The sequence below is a fragment of the Chlamydotis macqueenii genome, chromosome 10, assembly GCF_036417535.1.
Source record: "Chlamydotis macqueenii isolate bChlMac1 chromosome 10, bChlMac1.mat, whole genome shotgun sequence".
Lineage (NCBI taxonomy): Eukaryota > Metazoa > Chordata > Aves > Otidiformes > Otididae > Chlamydotis > Chlamydotis macqueenii.
In genome coordinates this window covers 10,894,564-10,912,943 of record NC_141565.1, presented here as the reverse complement: position 1 = coordinate 10,912,943, position 18,380 = coordinate 10,894,564, and the positions used below count along the sequence as shown (strand labels likewise).

Genomic DNA, 18,380 nt, shown 5'->3' with positions numbered 1-18,380 from the left:
TAGTCACCTAAGGGACCAGCTTTGGGCATAAAGCACTGAAATTTTCGCCACTGTCTGGCAGTATTACAACTTCAAATAATATGATGATATGCTGAATTTTAAAAATTCCTTAAAGCTTGAAATACAAATTTTTACACCAACATTATGCGCCTGTGTTTATATCAATAAAATCCATATTAAAAAATCTTGAAGTAATTAATTGATAATATTTATCCTTCTGTGTGGCATAATAACAGTATTGCTAAACATTCAGAAGTCACAAGTCAGGCATCCATAAGGAAATTGTTTAAGGAGACAGTTTTGTTTTTTTTTTTTTCTTCCTGTTTGCTTGCTTTGTGGTGGGTTTTCACACTGTGGTAGGGACCAAAATATGTATTTCTTTCCTGAAGCAGACTTTTTCACCTGGGTAACAACTGAGATCCTCCCATTATTTCCAGTGTTGTGATGAACCTGTGGTGGCTGGTGATGTTTACCCATGTATTTGTAACTGAGCTCTCCCTTTACTCTCTGAAGTGTGTGCCAGCTGTTTCTGTCCAAACTGCTGTTTAACTGGAATCTCTTGTGGGAAGAGTTTTACTTGTCTGTGGTCATGTATAATGCATCTAGGAGCAATATAAAAAAATATAATTTATTATATCTAACTGCACCAAACTTTGCATGGAGAAAATACTCTTTCAGTTAAGGGAAGGGAAGAGTTTTGAACTGAAGCTAAATTCAGCCACTCTTTTTGGTGTCTTTTTAAAGAATGTCCAGTCTGTACAGAAAGTTCATCTCCAGCTGTGTTTTCTTTACTGAACTGCGTTCACTAACAAATTGTGTTTGCGTCTTTTTTCATTATATGTCCCTAAATGGGTTTTGTTTTTTTTGTTTTGAAGCTTTATTTACTGTATGAAGTAGTGGATTATTCTAGTAATAGCTAGCATTACTTTTGTGAGGTTTAATGTTTCCTTTGTTGTAAGTTAAAGCCAAACAAATAAAATGTGAAGATAAATTTAACTTTTGGGTTTTTTTAAATGCAAGCCTTGCTATCCATTTCTTTACCCACCCTGCACCAAGAAACCAGTGGGTCTTTAACTTACTTTAAAAGAACACTTTTTTTTTTTAGGAATGTAGTCAAATTGATGCAGTGGTTGAAAGTTACTTTGGTTACTGTACTTGTTTAATTTCCCTTTGAATTTTAAAGATCTTTATTTTTGTCCCATCACGAAAATGATACTATAGCTAGGAAAACTGTAGATCACGTATGAAGTGATGTCAGGTTTATGGAATTTTTTGTATGTGTTCTTGCGTATAGTTGAGTCAATCCTAGGTGGGGAAAAAAAAAATTGTCTAATGTGAAACTTAAATTAGTTGACAGAATCCTTTCAAAGCTTATGCATTCCGTTTTAAACCTTTTTGCAGTAACTTATGGGCTTATATAAGAACAGTTGGCACAAAATAGTTACAAGAATGTTTGAGGTTAAGCTGTCTAATATTTATTTCAGCAACATTTTTGCTTTGTATTGGAGAGCTAACAACTTCATAGCATCTCGAGTGCAACTGTATTTACTGTTTTTATTGGATGCTGAAAACTTTAAGGACACCAGGATGAAATAATCAAAATGCATGCATTTTTGGGGATGTTTTTACTCTATATGGAAGCTGTTATGCTTTCTGTGAAAGATCTGTGCTTTTGTCCCAGTCTGTGTAAGTTTCCCTTTCCACGTGGTTTGTTCAGAAGCGGAATAAATAAGTTGTGTGAATGAGAAATGTGTTTCTGTTAAGAGGATGCTAAAGTGGGGTCTGATGTTCCCTAAACAATAAAAATTTCATTTAGGAATCAGAAACTTAATACAGTTTAGATGCAATAAAAGCAATGAAGATCAGCTCAACTGAAACAGTACATTTATGAGAACTTGTCGTAAGAAGCAGAGAGTTGTGCAGTAGTAGTCGGGGTTGAAGTATGGGATGTTCAGGCACTAGTTTATAGGTGGCAAACGTGACTTTGTAGTAGGTCAACAAAACAGCCCATCAAGCTAGTTTTCCAAAATTAAATATATTCTGGAAAATACAGTTTGCTGCAAAGTGCTAATGATTGCTACAAAATGTTTTAAATGCCTGAGTTGTAAGCTCTCTTTCTACTTCTGTTAGCTCTGAGCAACCAAAAAAAAAAAAGAGCTTTAATCACCAAGGTTGTATTCTTTCTTGGTGATTTCAGCATTTTGTTAAGCAGTGATTAGTACTCTTCAATTATGCATTCATTTATCTTAGTGATGCATTTATAGTTAGAGATAGTGTTGGTTTACTGAATGTGGCTAATGCCTGGTAATTTCAGCAGTGGTTTTTTCTTTTTTCTTTTGTAAGAGCATTTAAGAAAGCAGTAGAGGGGAGTTTATAACTTTGGCATTGTTTGTAATGATAATCTTACCTGATTTTTTTGAGGCAAAGTAGAAAATATGATGGGTTCCACCCCCTCTCCAACCAAACTTTTAGAAATTCGGTTCTGAAGTGCATCTCCAGGTTTTGCCTTCAGCTGCTGGATGGCAGGGAGTGATGATGTGCCTCTTTTGGGTGCGGGAGATTAAGCAGTGTAGCAGAGTGATCTTGCAAGCTCGTAGTTGGAATGGATTTTTCTCCATGTTCACAAGCGGGGGCAGTTCCACAACTGAATTAAAATTTTTTTTCTTTTTCTTAACGGGAGTGGAGGGAGAAGGAAAAGAGGAGGGACAATGCAGTGGGAAATGAGATTGAGCAATTTCTTGATGCTTACATGATCTACTTTCCTGTATAAGTAAGAGGTAGGAGAAGAGAAAAGGATCTCAGTACTGTTGAAAGCTGCTCTCACTTGTTTTCTATCATAGCTGGATGGATTAAATTTAGGTGGACACTGGACTGTGAGGTAGAATGGTTTGTGACGGGGGAGCAGGGCTGCTGATAATCCACCTTTGCTTACTTCTGTTTGTTTCATGGTTTTTGTTTGGTTTAAAATTAAGTATTCAAATTGCTTCCAGTTTTAACAGTATACGAGCTTGAGTTCCAGTTTGTTAACAAAACTGAAATGAAATAGGCTTCTCTGCCCAGTGCTGCTGCAGAGGGAATAGATTGTTGCTGCTATCCCGTAGTACTGAAAACTTCAAAGTTTTCATTTTGCTGGTAAAGCCCTTCCGAAAACTTGTATACTTTGAGATGATGTGATTTAATTTTCCTTGGAGCAACAGAATCTAGCTCTTTGAGAGAGGCAAGTCTTATCGTTGTGCACGTAGCTCTCTTTACTGAGTAACAGAGAACATTATGTATGTTTAAAACATGGTGACTACAAATGAGCAAACTTTAAAAAAAAAAAAAATTCACCTTGTGATCTCTTGCATCTCCCTTCGCACCACCCTCAGTGTGCACCTTGCTTAACAGGGCACTCTAGAGGGTAAAGGCCGTATAAATGGATGCTAGTATTACTTTCTTATGGGAGGAAAAAATTAAATACCCATTTATCTGATTTTTATATAACTTTTTTACTTTATGTAGACTATTTAATTTTCTGTACCTACATTACATACCTCTTTTGCTCTTCGTGTACTTTATTTCAATGTTACATTTTTACAAAATGACAAGATAATTTTTTTCCTCAAAAGGAGATTAGTGTGACATTTTAAACATAATAAAAGATAATTTATTGGAAATAAATTAAATTTTATTAGAAGAGTTCCTTAAAGTAAGTCTATAATAAATTGACAGTAAGCATATGCTTAATAAAGTTCCTTTGTAGGTTCTCTTCTGTTATTATATGGCTCTTCAACAAGAGTTGTCTCCATTGTTGATGTGAATACTGAAGTGGTTAGATAACAAATGAAGCCTATTTACTTAAGTTCATTTGAACTGAAATTCTTAAATTTTGAGTTTTTCATTCCTTGTTCTGTAATTCTAGTTCTCGCTGTCAAAGTTTAATTTAGAATCTATTGTTTTCTGAGTCTAGAAGATGTGAATGAGAAACAAGGCCTAGCAAAATGTGGGAAGTAATAGTTAAGAGTATAAAAAAAACCTCATACATGGCAAAAGCATCTAAGAATGAATTTCTGTGAAGAGGGAAGTGTGTAATCTTTGAATATTCTTGATATGTTTTTGATACTGTTTTCTATTCTTGCTTAGGAATTTCATCTTAGTCACCTGAAAAAATGTATCATGGAGGTTAGATTGGCAAGTGCAGATGACTTTGGACTTCTGGTCTTTTCACTTCTAAAATCCCTCCCAAGCTACATAGCGGTGACTCAGTACCTGTAGTTGCTGCTCTTTGGATTTTTGCTGTGACTAGTGGTCTCTTGAAATGTGCTGTGTTCCACTTTTAAGCAGTGAAATGCAGGTGTACAGGTATGACATACTTGGAAGTGGAAGCATTACTGCTTTGCACTCTATTATTGTGTTGTTTATCTAGGATGCCTAGTCTGTGTGAGTATTTCCCCTGAATACCTTGAGCAGTGCCAGCATTCCTGAGAGCTCGTCACATGAGTGTGACAGAGCAGCGTGTACTCTGAGCGGACTTTGTTTTCTGTAGGCTTTCTTCCCACTTCCCTGGGTGTGTTGTCAGCCTCTGTTTTAGCTTGAAAATTTAGATTTAGGGAAGAAGTAGTGGTTCTTAAGTATCAAATGAAACATAGAAGGGCAAGTGTGGGATGCAGAGCTGGGAGACCTGTCATACTTTTTCTTCTGATAACCCTTCTTGGTCACAGAGGCACAGCTCTGGTCTTGATGAAGGTTTTATCTTGAGTCATGTTTTACTTTGTGAGCAGTTAACATCTGTTGATAAACTTAGTTTACATAAACCACCACTACTACTTGTAAAATGCCTATATGTTTGAGTCAATGCTTGTATTTTATTCAATTGATCATTCATCCTAGAGAAAATGCTGGAGGACTTGCTCTGAGTTCTCCTGAAATATGTCTGTGATAATCTAAGCATGTTCTGTTGTACGTAGTATTTGAGCTGTACTATAAAATTACTGTGCAGGCTTGTGTTGAACAACTTCACCTTTTGAGATTCTTCAAAATACCTAATGGAAAACTTTTTTCTTTAATTATGAGGGTTTTTAGAGATAAAGGGACTTGTTTTGTGTGTTGATGGCTTCTGTACGGTCACCTCACAAGATACGCACTTTTCTATGTATAAAACTTGAAGCAATAAAATAACTTGGCTGTGTCCAAGATAAAAATGTTTTCATTATTCTAGGGAGCAACTGGTCTAAATTTAGCCTGTGAGCTTTCTAAAGCTGGGGCCTTGTTTTGTGTTTGTCTGAAGTGCTGTGGACGCTCGTGGCTCTCTAGAAGTAGTGATTCAGAGCCCAGCTGGGCGGTCTGCATCCATGCAGCCTCATGGGAATGAACTCTAAGGGAGCTTGCAGGATTAAGGTCCAAACCAGTACAAACTCAGACCAGGTCTGTATTTTGCTCCTTAGTTGGGTGTAAAACTTTTTTCACATGAGTGTTTCTTTTTAAATAATAAAATAAATAATTTAAAGCCTTTTAAATATCTTTTTTTAAACTGATACTCTACTAGTGAAATCTGGAATATCGTTTTATGGCACTTATTCTGCTCTCACAGAATTCTGCTGTTTATAAATCATGATGTGTTAGCTTTTTCACCTTCCCTCCTATTAGTACTGCTGAAAACATTTACTCAAGCACTGCTGCCGTCTCTTATCTCTGTGTGGTTATAGATCATTAAATTCCAGCCCCTCTTAATACAACAAATTCTAATCTTGGCAAGTACTGTGTCTAGTTTTATTTAGTAATTAAACTCTGCACTGCTTTCCTCCTTTACAGGGAACATCACCTTTTATATTACAGCAGACTCTTATATATGGAGAATGTATTAATGTGAAAGGCAAATACTGTACAACGTGCAATATCTGGAGCGCTTTGAGCGTTGGTGATTTAGGTAGCATATCCAGCATTGTATGGTTTGTTTTGTCCTAAGTACGGAGATGTGAGGTGTACGTGACTGTTGACCCACAGGGACTTCTCTGAAATGAGGTGTGTGTCTTGTGCAATCCTAGTCAGCAAAAATGTAAATAAAAATAAATACACAGTCAAAAGCCCTTCTATTGGCCTAGCAGGAAGTGTGAAATAGTACCGTATGCTTGGTAATGGCTTCCTTGGAGAAGATTCTCTGGTGCAATGTAATGTGACTTAGTAGAACGACAAGCTATGCAGATTGCTTGTTATTGTCATGATTTGCCTGCTATCTGCTGTGGAGTGAAGGCCAGGGAACTGAGTATAAAATCTCTTCTTGGAATTTGAGTGGTGAGTCAAATTTGTCTTTTAAAACACAACCTTTGTGAATTTTGAAAACTCTGTTAACGTGAACTGAGAATAAACTAATAGATCGCTGCTTTTGAGTTTGATTTCAACTGAGGAGTTAGCAGTAGTTTTGCCTATTAAAAATTTCCTCGGTAGTGCAGTACTAAGTCTTACCAACTTAGCAAGACAGTTTAGTGGCAAAACTAACTCTTCAACTATTCATCTTATCTGAAATTTGCAAGTTAACAAAGCACCTCATATTCAGCATTGCAGCAAGGCAGGCTGACTGGCTAGCTAGACTGTATCCAGAAAAATTTGTTTTTCAAAATATTGTCATTTACTTTGGCTCTGATTATCTGTGCACAGTGCAGAGAATGAAAGTATCCTGTTTTCCAGAGCTAGCATCCTTAATTTAATTGTTTGGGACTGATTTGAGATTTCTTTCTTTCCGTGTACTGTGCTGCTGTAGCTGTGTAGTAATGGCATAAAAACTGAGATTGTTTGCGGGGTGTCTTTCTTGAGGACAACCATAGCTTTTTAAATGGATATATTTTTCATTCTCGATCTAACACTGCTGTTCTTGTAAGGTTTATAATTCTTGCTGGCTTCTGGAGATGGTGAAGGTTTGGAAGTTAGTGTTAGAAGTCTCGTAGAATGGTGTATCATGAAGTTGAATTAATTTCCCAGATTGAGTACGGATGGAGTTGTATGTTGAAGTACATGGCACAAGTAATATAATTATAATTGTTCTTCTATCTCTCTTTTTCCATTTGGCTACATGCTGCAGCAGGAATACAATTGCAACAGTTTTCTGCATTGCTGTCAGAGAAATCAAGAAACTTGCATCAAAATTGGAGTTCACCATGCTCCAAAGTACAGAGGAGTCTGAAGGCTAAATGTAATAGTCCTGGTAACTTGAGGTAGTCATTTTTATTTTCTCACTTTCCACTACATATTGGTAGGATTTTTTAGTCATTCCAGATTGACTTGCTTGACAGAGAAGCAAAGCTCTAGTTGAATATGAGAGATGTGCAAGGAGATTTAAACTGAAATAGACATGTTTATTACTGTTAGTTGTAGTAGGTCTCTCCTGCTCCTTGTTTTCCCCACCACGTGATTCTTAATTGTAGTGAGATTTGCCCTTCCTCGATTGACATATCATAGCATTCTGTCAGTGCAGGTGATGACCAAGTGTTACTTAGCTCTGCAGCCTTGATGATGTTCCGTAGCTGGGCATTGCATTCATCTGTTGGGCAAGCTGTCAAGAGTCCTGGCCAAAGCTGGGGTTCCCTTCGAGAAGAACTTCTTGACCCTTTGTACTTTATACAGTATCTGCCTCATGGGCGGACTCTGGAGCCATTGTATGGAATGCGTGTCTAATGCGTTCCACTCAGACCCTCAGTTCCATTCCATAATGTTAGCTTTAACTGGCTGTTTTTAAACTTTCATGTACAATTTGGTAGTACATGGTAAATTACCACCCTTTTTGCCTTTTTTGAAGAGCAAGAAACTAGAATCCAGACTGTGCTTTCCCTTGCTGCCTTTTACCGTTGCCCTAGAGCTGTTTCAGAGACAGCACTGGTGGGTAGTGTTTCTGTCAGGGGACAGACCTTTTTTTACTAGTGTTTTTTTCCTCTAATCTTCCAAAGGCTGTACATTTTAATCATTGTGTTGTATTTTTGGACTGACTTCTGCATTTCAAAGTTTAAAAAGAATTAATACCTCTTGTTCAAAGAAGTATCACCAATTTAATAACTGTTCCATAACTCCTAGTGTGGCTGGATATCCAGTCTGTCCTCCAAGTTACTATTTTTTTAAAATATTCATATATTTTAATATTCATTTACTTGTTTGCGTATACAAGAACTTCAGGACCAAATCAGTCATTCACCAAGGCTTCTTTACTGTGTAAGAATGTCTTTATATGTGCTTCTGAAATGTCAAAATTTATAGCATGGGCAGAATGATAGTCTCTATTGTACAGATTTCATCTAGGCTTAAATACTTGAACAGAGCATCAGCAGAAGCTGCGTTTGAGAAAGGAGTAGTTTAGTTACGTGAGGGAAAAAAATTTGGCAATACTGCATACAAAACAAATTTTGCAGTTCAAGCTCAAAACAGTGATGAGACTCTTGTTCGTACTTGGTATGAATAAAGTAAAACAAAGCCTGCCTTTATCCTCCATAACAGGCTTATGAGCTCATGTTTCGGCTTTTCTTTTCCCCTCCCTTTCTGACATGGATGTCTTTTTTTCTTTGCCAAACAGACAGTAACTCTCCACTATATTTTTTTTTTTTTTTTAATCTCAACAAGACGTCCAGTGGCTGATGATGTAAAAGCATTGCATCAACAAAGACGGGATGATAGTTGGAGTGTTCCAGGTCTGACACTGTTGGCCAAGTGATTCCTCCCTGCACAGCATGCTTGCTTCAGGCAAGAGACTACATTTCATTGACTCTTGTTGTGTGCCTCCCTGCCCCTTATTTTAGGCTTCACCAAGAAGTTAGACTGGGAGTCTCATGGTTTTAGATGAAAGAGCCTGTTGTCTTGTTGAATTATCTCCTTTCTGTCTATATTTAAAGCAAATCTGACAGGTAAAAATACAGTAAAACAAAAGTTCTGTTATAGTAACATCTTGGGCTAGATTAAAATAAAACTGAAAGAATGATCTAATGTTTTTTGGTTTTATGTGTTTAGATTGCCTGTTTACTGATAGCCTGTTGGCACCTGGGGTGGAAGTGGAGTCCTTGCATCCAACTTCACATGGGTTCCTGGGCACGGGTGGGATCTAACCCACAAGAATCTATTCACTGAAGTAAATCATAAGTATTTATCTTCTTAGATTAAAAATTGTCCTTATACAAATTGTATATTATGGAATTTTAAAATAATACATTTATGTAATCATGGATATTGAATAGCCATAACATCTCCATAACACCTCTTACTCTTAGATTTTTTTTTTGGGGGGGGGGGGGGAATTATAAACTAAACCAAAGGTTCTCAATTTTTTAATACTCTAGTGCAACACTTTAAGCTGATGACCTTTTTTTTTTTAGTGAAGGAAGTGAACTTTTTTTTGTTCAGTAAAAATATAGCTGATACTTTTTAAAATGGACTTAAGAACTTCCTAGTGACAGTTAAACTTATTGAATCTATATAAAAATCTGCTTAGATCACATAGTTTAGCCTTGCAGTGCTGGTCTTATTGTGCAAATAAACGATCAGAAATTGATTTATAAGCTAGTTGTTTCATAGACGTGCCTGTTTGTTACATGTGACTGTTGTAGTCTGTATTCCTTCACAGCATAAAACCTTCAGACATCTCTTTGGTCGTGTCTGTTAGGCTGCTACAATCCTACTCATGTAGTTTTCCCCAGTTTAATAAAGGCAAGGTGGGATAATTTGTTGATTTCTACCTGAATGCATCATTAACTATTACAAGAGGGGAAATTAGGGCATGGATTTAGTGTCCTTTTTTTTTTTTTTTTTTGTCCTTTTTGTAAATCTTATTTTTGATGCAAAGGCAGTTCTGTCGCCAGCCAGTCCAGCATGCGTAGACTCTCCCCCCCGCCATAAAACAATGAGCACATTCAGGCACAACTCGTGTTTTCAGTTATTAAAAAACGGAGCCGTCTGTCTCTGCCTGTGACTTTAATCTTTAAGCCTTTATTCCCTGTACCCCACCCCCTCTTTCTTTCCCCAACCTTTTGTTTGTGAAGTGCAGAGCTACAGGATACGTGGGCCTGGAGTTTCTGAATGTATTGTACATTTCCCTGGTAATTACAGATGTTTATAACCCTGACTGATGTTATTTCAGTATTGTGGAGGGTGAAGAGAAAATTGAAGAATGCTTTTTTTTTTTTTTTTTTTTTTTTTTCCCCTGCCCCTTAGCAGTCTTTAATTTTCCTTTTGAAAGGGGGAGGGGGAAGAAATGTAAACTCTTAATTTCTTAAAAATCATGTTTGGCATCCTCAGATGGAACACATGAGAGCTGTGCATGAATCTTCCCATATCCTGTCATAACTCTTCTGTTGGGACAGTGCGTTGCGTGCAATGCTGTAAAAAGCATAACAGTACTGAATTTTAGTACAAAACAAGCTGCTTGGTGTGCGGTCCATGACCTTTGGCTACTTTATTTCAAAGACAGAGACAAGGTAGCTTAGGGCTTGAAATGCTTTAAGAGTAGAATCACATTAATTTATTTCCAGCTTTACATGGAAACCAGGTTTTCCTTTTTGTAGAAGAGTGATTTAGAATTCGGTGAATTGGAGACTTACTTTTGGGTTGATGTCTTGTAGAATTGTTCAAGAAAATGTATTTTAATCTCAGAAATGTGCTCTTGATCTGTACAAGGTTTGAAAATAAATTTTTTATTGGTGTTTCTTGAGCTATCTAAAGCTGCAGGTGCACTGTAAGATTAATGTTCTTGAATTGACAGAGGTGGAGAGAATAGTGTTGCCCATCTTTGTAATCAGGGTGTTAATTTGCTTGTTTCTTGGGGATCCCTGTGCATTCCATGATCTGCAGACTAGTTGGCTCACAGCATTGAATTTAATCAGAGAAAAGTTTAATGGAGTTGTGGATTTCAAGGTGATTCGGCAGGTTCTCTAAGGTACAACTTTCATACTTCTATACCTGTATTCTGACTGCACGCCAACTGCTGTTTATGGGTTGTGCGAGTTTGGAATTTTGTGTTTAGATGTGTATTCAGGTCTGTCTAGCTACACCTGATGTGATGGTAGTCTGTGTTTCTTATGACTGCTGCATGAAAGTTTTTGTTAAACTGATCTTTCCAAGATATGGCAGAAGAATTTCACAGTGAGATATCCTTTGGCTAGGCAGGACTTAAAAAAGCTAACACAAAAGACAGCAAAAAAAAAAAAAGTTATACTGTCATCTAATATTAAACTGACTAAAATATGCTTTAAAAAGTTCTAACAGATGTTCCAAGGTGATGATAATTTAGCAATTCTCTTAAGCACCCAGAGGGAGGCAATAGATGCTCTGTAGTAGCAGTTCTCCAGTCCTTTAGGAGGAAAAAAAAAACCCCAACTAGTTGGTCGTTAAGCATAGCACATTCTTTTTGTCCTGAGATAATCAAGTACTCAAGTTGTGTATTGCTTATGTAATGATTTCTGAAATGTGTGCATTACAACACAGGCATGAATGTGATTTGAATCCTAGATACGCTAACATAATGATATAATCTTGTAAGAATTTTAAAAGAACTTAAAAAGATGAAGAGCTGAGTGTGAAATAGCACTGATATAGAGTTTATAGAAACTTCATATTTGTTATTCAGGTGTCTATTTTTTCTCCCCCCACCTCTCTGAGTCCAGTACTAGGCCTGTATGTAATACAATATTCAAATATATACAGAAATATGAACAGATCTGTTAGTTGTGGTTTTCTTGGAAAACGGTGTTAAAATTTATAAAAAGCTAATACAGAAGTTTACTACCTGGAGCAGCTACCTAATTGGAAGGAAAATGGGTGCATGTAGGTACTGTTTGCCTGTTTATATACTACTCATTTCTCCCTGGAACAACCTTGGAAACCGTATTAAGTTATTCCAGTCATCTCTGATGTAGAGCTTTTCTCTCTAGTACAAACCTGGTTTTATGACTGTTGTAACTAATAACAACAGGCATACAGGTATATCCGATAGCAAGCTGAAGCCTTAGGATCCTGTAGAATCAGGGAGGTAGCAGGAATTTCCGTGACTGTAGGTGCTGCAGAGGCTTTCACTCACTGTTTGTCTCTGGTGTTTATCATTAGCGAAGAAACCTCAGGTGCGGCATTCCTGAAGGTGGGAATAGCCTATCTGTTTCTGTCTAGTGTGAACAGAGTCCTTAGAGCTGGAGCAGAAGACTCCGGATGTCTGGAAGTCTGGCAGAACTGGGAATAGGATTGTGTCCTTATTACTGTAGGTTCAAGGTCTTCATAATTCTTCAGAATGTTTGATTCCTTTTATACTGTTTAGCTACTATTTTCTCTTTTTGCTCTTGGAAATAGCTTCAAAGATTGTCTGTCTGTACTCTGTTGAGAGATGGAGCGGGCAGAATGGTCATGCCTTGTAGTTGTATTGTTTGCTTTTCAGTGTTTACTGTAAAGACTTTATGGACCTTCAGGGACCATTTATGGTCACTGTGTAAGGCCCAAGTGTAATGTTATGTTACATTGAATTCTGCAGAGCAGTGCAAAACCACACATGGCCTTGATACCAAAGCAAAATACCTCTGAATAAGAAGTCTGAAATTTTAACGAACTGCTCATCAGGCCATAGGAGAGAGCTCACTAGGACTTTGAGCACACAATATTGTCTGAGGATGTCAAAGTGGGGTTTTACAAGTATCTGTGGTTTTTTTTGTTTTTACCTTTTTCCTGAAGCATGAACATGTAATGTTGATTTACTGTACAACTTATTGCCACATTGTGGCAAAGAAACCTTTTAAGAACTCAACAATTCCAGACAGAAGGAACAGGGTACTTCATTGCGAAGCTCTAAGTTTGACTCTGATACCAATTGGTGGAATTATAGGTGCCATTTTTGTATGTCATTTGGGAACCCAGAAAATTGATGTGACTTTTTGAGATATTTTGTAGTCTGGATGCCAAACTATGGAACTGAACCTTTTTGTGCTAGGTGTAACACAGGCACATAGCACAAAAAAAAAGGTTACAGCCCAAGTGGTAACAACCAAAGTGTTTTCTTCTGTGCTTTGTTTTGCTTTCAAGTGTATGAAATGACAGTTTTTCTTGCTATAGGCCATGTTTTTTACTCAAGGATGAGCTGAGTCTAAAATGTTAGGTAACTTTTACTCTAGTTTTGTGCAGTATCCTGAGTATTTAACTTTACGACTTCACTGGTATCTGTATTTGCATATACATATATATGAATGACACTTTAAAAAGTTAATGTTTGCTAAGTAATTCACAATTTATGCACTTTCAGCTCCCAGCCAGGAAAGAAATTAATGCAGCTGAAATACCATGGTGTTGTGTATTTCAACAAATGCTAACTTTTTTGTAGCAGTCATCTGTGTCTACTCAGAATGATTGTTGCTTTTTCAAGATAAGTAGGCTTTTCTTAAACCCTACCACAGTTAATGTTTTCAGCCTTAAAATAAGAAGAGGTCTCTTTTGGACTCTGTCCAGTTTGTGCCTTGTCAATATAGAAGTTCAGGTCTAGTAATAGGCAGTAGTACAGAAAAGGACTTTGCTACATGTGGAAGAAGGATGTTGTCTTCTCTCATGGTGCTTTACCACCATTTTTATAAATTTTTACATATTACGTGACATTTCTTGTTACAAGGCAAGGATTGTATACTTTCCTATAGATAATATAAGGGAAGAGTGTTCTCATTTGTGGTGATTTTTCTGATTGTTTTTTTTTTTTTTTTAGGAAATGTTTTGAAGAACAGGAATTGAAATACCAGACCCTAGTAGTTACTAGTCTAATTTACTACATTTTCTTTGGAAACAAAGTGAATGTTTTAGAGGGTCAAAGCAAGAAAGTCAACGATGGAATGAAGTGTCCCTTTGTTTAAATTTCATCCTGATGCCTCTTACACAGGATAAAAACACAAATGTTTTATAAACAATGAAACTTCATCCAACTGGGTGTAGCTTTAAAAATCTTAATCATGTAAATATAAAATCTGTGTTTTAATTTGTCTGAGGCTAAATGGTCTCTAGCAGCACTGACTGAGGTGGTTGTGCCGTTTACCAGTATATAATTGATTGTGCTCTTTCATTAGAGGTGTTTTATTTCCCTTCTCTTGCTCAGCTTTGTGTGCTTTTGTCGTTGCATGCTGTTAACATGGATTTTTCTCTGTGAATGAAGTTGTATGTGAAGACCTTAACTGCATTTGTCTTGTTTCCTTTTTAGAAGCCACTTTGCTTCAGATCTTTTTCAGAAAGTGTTTGGGTCTAAATGCAGTATTTTACTTCAGTATTACATCACATATACAGGCTAATACTTTACCTTTTTTGACTTCTTCTAAACAAACGTAAAACAATTTTGCATTGAACAGCATATAATGACTGTATCTTTTTGCAGTTTTCTAAAGTAGTAGTACTAGTTTTCTGTGATCACACGTGTTTCAGAGACTGTAACTGGAAGTATGAAGTGAGAAAACTTATTCAAAGTATTACTTTATAGTAAGACGAAAACACTTGGAGAGGAGGAAAAATGGACTTTAAAATAATTGGTCTATGTGCATAGTTATTTTACCCAAAGCTTTCCTTCCCATAATAATTAATTACTAAGGCCTAAGTTCTCTAGGTGTCCCTAGAAAATATATATGGACAAATCTTGTTCTACACTCCTGTGTTTTTTTTTTTTTTAAAGGCGTTTTCCCTCTTGAATTTAAGGTTGGTTTGATCCCCACCCTGTGGGCCCCCCCCCCCCCCCCATCTTTTTAGTATAGGCTTGTTACTGTGTGCAATATTGCAATGGCTAGATCAGCATATAATAAGTTATTAGAAGTCATACCTCGGTCTGTCTTAGTGTGACCTTCGTGGAGGCCTTATCAGCTTTGTTTGTGCTACTTCACCATGGCCAATCAAGCTTATTGACATACTCTAATCATTATAAGTGTTTCATCCCTTTGAAGAACACAGACTTGTTTCTCACACTTAGAACGTAGTCAAACAAGTAAGATCCTTGGATGACTTAACAAAGGAGAGGGTAGAGGCCTTCATTGCCTTTGTCCTCTTCAGGACAATACTGCACACTTTCATGCGGGAGATGAAGTATAAAGTGTATTCCAAGTGGATTCTTATGGGAGGTCTTTTGCAAAAGACCCTTTTTATTCCTTATTAGCAATTATCTCTTTCCATCACTTACCATTTGTAGCTGAGTTGAACTCAAGGTTACAAATAAATAACTGTAAAAGACAGGTTATTGGACATATAAGGAATGGACTTCTTAGAATTATACCCTTATGGTCATCTTGCTTTCTCTTTATAGCTCTCAGTTTAGGAAAGACCTTAGTGACTGGTTTTCATTTAAAGGGAATTTGTGCAACCAGCGGTTCCTTTATTGTTCAGAAATCAAATATAACTCCTATAATTCTAAGCTTTACTCTGCATTCAGAAAGAAGTCTTGTGGGTTGCCAGTCTGACCCTCAGTATCAGAGAGATTCCAAGCTATCCAGAGTCCAAAGGGGCACAGCTCTATGCTTATAGCTGCTGAAACATTTAGGAATGGTGTGCCTGGGAAACAAAGCTGTGACACTTGAACTCCACAAGTTCCTGTTCTTTTCAAAGTGTTTCCTCACGAAAGTTGTGGTATTGGTTTTGATCCGTGATTTGCATTGCTTTACAGAGGGTTTCTTCATGTGTAATTCATGCACTCCAGTTGAGTGCATGTTTGCCTCTCCCCTCACCTCCTATTTCTATTTAAATTTTGGGAAATCTATCCCATAGCACATCTTCCTTATTCATCACAATGCCTTCCCTAAGGTACCTAGCAAAATCCTGTGCGACTTGTAGCATCTCCCAAGGTGCTACTGTATATGAAAGCAAAGAATAATTGTTGTTTCTGAATAAAGATTCTTAACAAAAAAAAAAAAGGAGGGGGATGGGGAAGAGGGAAGTTTCATACTCGCTGCATGATACAGACAATATTTCCTGAGACAGGAGATACTAACCTCAAAGAATTTAAAATAAAACATTGATTTTATTATTTTTTGAAAGGGGAATAGGGGAGGCAAAAATGGTAGAATAGTTGGTCTTTTTATCCTATGTGCAGATGAAATTGATTAAACCTTAAAAACTCGCCTCAGTCCACCCGGTTTATTAATTGAAGAATTTCCTCTTCCCCAGAATGGGAAGTGCACATTAAAACAGAGAATTGCCCCTGAGTAGCAACGATACTTGAGAACGGTACATTTTCTACAATCTTACTTTCTCTTCTGCACTGGAGGAAATCCTAACATGGTAAAAAGCATATATTTTTTTTTTTTTTTTTTAAAAAAAAGTATGTTTAAGGAAGTTCTCTTTCATTTCCTTGTAAAGCATGAAATCAAATTATAGCCAAGGGCCCACAATTATTTTATTTTTACATTTTAAACTCCATTTTCTGCTTCCTCTTGGTGCCTGTGAACAGGAGTTGTACTGTTCGTGCAAAGTCAGCTACGAAGATTGCCACAAAGGACAGGACACAGTAGCTTAAAGAAGCCGCAAGTCAGAATCTGTGATTGTGTTCCGTGCTGGTGCGGCCTGTGAAACCTCCCGCTCGTTCACGCAGGGGCTTGACCCCTTTCTCTCCGCTAAGCCCCAGTTTTACTGTTTGGAGCCAAGTCTGCTTTGTATTGATGGATTATGATTATGGGGAATCTAATGCAATACTAAATTTATGCTTAGCAAAATAGTACTACTTGTAAATGCTCTAATATTCTTAATCTACTCTTGTTGACGAGAAAATGATTGATATTCTGCCTATTTATTGAAAATTACTTTTGGTTCTCCTTTTCAGTAATGGTGAAATTGCTAGTGAATTTAGTGCTTGGGAGTTTACAACCTAATGGTTCTGAAAGTGGGCACAGTGCACATATATAATAGTAATAAGCTTTTGGAACTGGTAAAGTAACATGAGTGGCTGAAGTAATTTGAGTTTTGGTTTTTGTTTGTGGGTTTTTTTTTTGTAGGTCTGTCTTTCTATTTCAGTAAAGATTTGAAGGTATAATATACTAAATACCATAACATAAATGGGGAGGATGCAATGAATTTTCTCCTAAAGATTAAAAGTTTGTCAGCACATTTTTTTTTTTTTTTTTTTTTTTTAATACATACTCTTCTGGGTCATCTGTCTTTTTGGATGTCCTCAGACAGCACTGGTGAGTTCTTAGGGGATCAGGAGTGAGCTGGCTGTGAATGACGTGCTGCAGGTGGTATCGTTCTGCATTTCCCTTGGAGAAATAGAGCTGATGGCCAGTTTAGGGAAACTGAGTTGCTGCCTCCTGTGCTGTTGAAACTTGTAATAATCTTGTGACATCTAATTAAACTAGGCCAGTGAGTAGAGAGTAATGATGACTTCCCTGGTGACTGTTCTTGATGAGGCACTCCCCAAAGTTCAGAAGTAAGAGTGGGTTGGATGTGATTGTTCAAAGCGGGGACTGACTTTTTCTCTGTGAAGGTATTTTTGTTAATACCTGAGAGTTCTGTGTTTCTTGTTGCTTTCATGGTACAAATGAATGCTGCTGCCTCCAAGTTGAGCTGGTGCTTCTTGCTGTCTTTCCTCTCTGTTGCTGTGCTGCTGGTCTTGTTGCACTTTTCCTGTGTTTGGCTGTCATCCAGATTCTCTCTGTTCGTGTGTTATCTTTCTTGTTTGTTTTTCTTCAGACTACTTTGTTTTTGTGCTGTGGTTTAGCTACTTATCTTGCAATATAATTCCCATCTATCCCCACCTCCTTGTGTTTTCTGATAACTAGTTCGTTTCATTTGCTTTTTTCAGGGCTACATCTGAGCTGTGTGTTATTACACAAAGGATGATACTCTGATAGTTCAGCTTTCGTTTTCAAGCAAAGTGAGAAATTGCGCTTCAGGAGGACTCTTTATCTTTCTGAATGTTCTTGAACACCTCATTCATAGATGAAACACCAAATGAAAGGTTACACCCCTGTTTTTTTCCTGTAGGAGAACTTGTTTGAATACCTTAATTTAACTTTATCATTGATTCTATATGACCTGTTTCAATGCAGATAAAATATTTTTCTTGATTGCTGTGCTTCCTTATATGCAGATCTGTCCTTTGGGTGCATCTCTGCTTTGTTCAGATTAATTTCAAGCCAATTGCGTGCTTTGAGGGCTTCAGGAATCATCTTTTCCATATCACTCTTAACTGTGTAGGGCTGTATCCTGTCTCTTTTTTTTGAGTGAAAGCAAAGTGTTTCTGTTTTTTCGTCTGTTTCCCACAAGAGCCCAAGGCAACTGTTCTGCTGTCAGATGGCACAGGTTTGAGTGCTGTTGTCACCTTCTTTTATTCTTCTTGTTTTTGGAGTCTCTGCTTGGTGTAGTTGTAATATTTTTATGCCTCAAAAGGTTTTTCCACGCGAGATTACATACCTGAGAATACTCTTATAAATCTCTTCTCACTTCATCTT

At 37.1% G+C, this 18,380-nt stretch overlaps 1 protein-coding gene across 3 annotated transcripts in view; it reads left to right on the top strand.

Moving 5' to 3' along the window:
* Nucleotides 1-18,380, top strand: part of EEFSEC (eukaryotic elongation factor, selenocysteine-tRNA specific) — a 119,713-nt gene that overhangs the window by 10,776 nt on the left and 90,557 nt on the right. The window contains exon 1 of one of the 3 annotated variants that reach the window (XM_086755544.1): nucleotides 7,058-7,187. The exons of the other annotated variants lie outside the window; for them this stretch is intronic. The gene's annotated coding sequence lies outside the window, so the exon portion shown is untranslated. Of the gene's footprint in view, nucleotides 1-7,057; nucleotides 7,188-18,380 lie in introns of those variants that run through there. 3 annotated transcript variants of the gene reach the window in all.